The sequence below is a fragment of the Gracilinanus agilis genome, chromosome 1 (genome assembly GCF_016433145.1).
Source record: "Gracilinanus agilis isolate LMUSP501 chromosome 1, AgileGrace, whole genome shotgun sequence".
NCBI classification, from domain to species: Eukaryota; Metazoa; Chordata; class Mammalia; order Didelphimorphia; family Didelphidae; genus Gracilinanus; species Gracilinanus agilis.
The window spans coordinates 416,397,865-416,401,248 of record NC_058130.1 but is presented as its reverse complement, the minus strand read 5'-3'; positions in this window follow the sequence as shown (position 1 = coordinate 416,401,248).

The following is a 3,384-nucleotide window of genomic DNA, read 5'->3' as shown; positions in this document are numbered from 1 at the left end:
GGGAAAAAAGCATTAAATGGCTTGTCCAGGGTCACACAGTTAGTAGCTAGACTTCAACCCAGATCTTCCCAACTCCAGCTCTAGCACTCTATCCACCATACCACCTAGCTATCTCCAGGATAATGAATGAGGAATGGCAAATAGGCCACTTGGACTTGGATGTAGCATATGGGACAAAGAAGTATATTGCAAAGGATTTAGAAGAGTATGTTGAAGCCAGATTATTAAAAGTTTTGAATGCCAAATCAAGAAGATTGTATTTTATCCCAGAGGAAAGAGGAACGAAGGAACAAGCATTTATTAAGTGTCTACTATATCCCAGGTACTTTGCAAATATTATCTCATTTGATCCTCACAAAAATCCTAGGAGTAAAGCACTACTATTATCTCCATTTTCTAGTGGAGGTAACTAAATCAGACAGAGATTATGTGAATTGCCCAGAGTCACAAAGGTACTAAGTGTTTGAGGCCAAATTTTATCTCAGTTCTTTCTGACTCCAAGCTCAGCGCTCGCTCTGTTGAACTACATATCTTCCTTCAAGACCAGGCCTGGCATTGTCAAACCTAAGCTTTCAGGATACCAACTTAGCATTTTTTCAGGAGATATATTGGAGAATGGAATCACCACACCACATTCTATGGCCAGAAAGTCACTGAGCTAAAAAAACAAACATTTATCAGTTCTGTATGTTAAGTCCAGTGGGGACTTAATCAGCTTTAAAGAGGTGAAATAGCCCATCATCTATTTGGATGATTGTAAAGGCAATAGGAAGACTCCACTGTCTCCTGAAATCCTTCTGCACTTGCTGGCTGATACCCCAAATCCTATAGATAAGGCCTTTATCCCACTGGCATTTATCCTTGTTAAAATATCCATCCTCCTGTAAGGTGAGTGTTGAAAGTTGTCATTAGTCATCTACATGTCTGTGAGTCAAGAATAAAGAACAGGTTTTGATAGGAGGGAGAAATGGAAGCACCAGAACACTTGGTTCCAAAAAAGAGGTGTTGGATGCATAAATCTGGAGGGGGTTGTGGGAGGCATAGGTGTTAAAACAAACTTTCCAGTTCAGGTGAGTTATTCAGGTCATGACAAAATGAATTCCTAGTCTTGTTGCTGAAGGTTATCACTTTCTGCCATCCTTACAGAGTTAAGTGGGATCTGAACCTGGAAACAAAGAAGTATATCCTGCTAAAACTTTAGGGAGAAAGCCAAAGAAAGTAAAACATAATTATCTAAACTGGAATTTCATCTCAATGTTTAAGTTTACACCTCCTCTCTTGCTCTGCCAGGAGGAAGCTACTCTACCTCCGTTTCCTAGAGAGAAAACAGTGAGATTTAAGCTTCCTTCCTAGACCTTCCTCACATAGCCAGTTCTTGACTCCAGAGCTAGTTCTTTCTCCTGTGCCTGTAGGGGAAGGAGAATATGAAGAAATATTAAAGTGAAATGAGGAAGATTGTTTTCTGTATCCCTAACCTTAACCCTAATCAACCAAAGTATGACTATTTATTTATCCAATCCTGTAGGTAAATGAAGAAATTATGTCGATTATGCAAGTTCTGGAACACTTTTTGTTCAATACATAGAAAATTCTCATTGTGCAAAGTCACATAAACTCTAAAACTCCTGCTTCCTCAGTACCCCCTGTTTCTGAGGACTGGGGCAGGGGAAAGGTCGTCTCTTCCACAGATTAGAGGGAGAAAAAGATATCACTTGAGAATCCCTTCTCTGTCCCTTCATTTATGGAATGGACCAGTGCAGCCATCTCATAACTTCCCATTTGGCTGCAAGACTTTATCTGGGTGCCTTCTTTTCGTGACCCCCCATTCTTGCCCCATTCTGTTTCTTTTTATATGTTGCTTTCCCTCTATCCCCACCCCCCATTAGGTCATGGATCATGAGCTTCTTGAGGGCAAAGACCCTCTTTTCTTTCTTGGTATCATCAGCACTTAGCACAATCCCTGGCACAGACCAGACATTTATTAATAGCATAATTTGTTTTGTTTCATTTTTTTAAATCCTTACATTCCATTTTAGAATCAATACTAACTACTGGTTCCCAGGTAGAGGAGTAATAAGGCTAGCCAAATGCATTAAGTGACTTGCCCAGGATCACACAGGAAGTATTTAAGTATTTAAGGCTAGATTTGAACATAGGATCTCCCATCTCTAAGCCTGGTTCTATATCTGCCTACCTGCCCCAAACAGCATGATTTGTACATACACTATAGAGGCCTGTCTACTTATTAGGTGAATTTCAAAACTATGTACATAAGGGATAACCATATAAAATTATTCCCTCTAGCATAGTCCCATTCCCCAATTAAAGAAGTATCCAAGTTTGGGAGGGAATAGGACTCAAAGAACCTTAGAAGACAACAATGAAGTTAAGCTCCCACCCCATTTTCACCAAAGTAAGTAACTAGTCTTTATTTACTCTCACCAATTCATAAAACCACTTTCTAAAATTTTAAGACTTCATGGAACTCATCTCATCAATAAATGTTTGGGAACAGCTTACTGGGTGGAAACTCTGGGAAAGGCATGATAGGGAAAAGAGGTGAGAAAGAGCTCTGAAGGTCCCCTTGTAGAGGAGCTTCTGAATTCTCTCAATGTTTTGATCTTTTTAACAAGGGATAATTTAAAGGAGCCCTGAGAGTGACACCAGACCAGAGGTGGCAAGAAGAATGTGAGGACAGTCATTAAATTCAAAGAAATAAGAGCACAGTGTAATGAAGCCAGTCACAGACTTGATCTTTTCCCAAGTGAATTCATTTTTCAAAGGAAATAAAACAAAACAAAACACCGTTTTCCATGTGATCTCAAGAATTTATCACTATTGAGTACAAGGAAGACAGGGCAAGAGTACAGGTGTGTTCTCAAACTGTTGTTGTTTTTGTTATTCACAGAACATTATTCTTTTCTCAAATCAGGAATCCAAGCACACCAAACCTTTGACAAAGAATACCACTGGAGTGTAAGAGAAGTGAGGAAGAGCAGTTGTTTTGGTGAATTTTCTGTGAGTTTGTGGTCAGATTCTGGTCAAGTGAGGCTGGGACATAATTTTGGTCATTTTGTGAATACAATGCTTACTCTTACAAATACCAGAAAGTAAAACTTAAGTAAAAATATGCATTTTCTTTCATTTGAAATAATATGATGCCAAATTTCCCAGCGTACTAAGGAAAACTCCATGCATATAGGTGAGCTATAACACCCTTTGAGAAAAACTAGAGCAGACCTCTCTTCATTATTGGAAGGAAGACTATTCTAAAGCCACATACTATGAAGAATAATTCAGGAGCATTTTTGAGAAATGAGGACAGGACAAATTTCAGTGGTAACCTTGACTGTCTAAGGACAGAGGAATTATCACTACGGATAC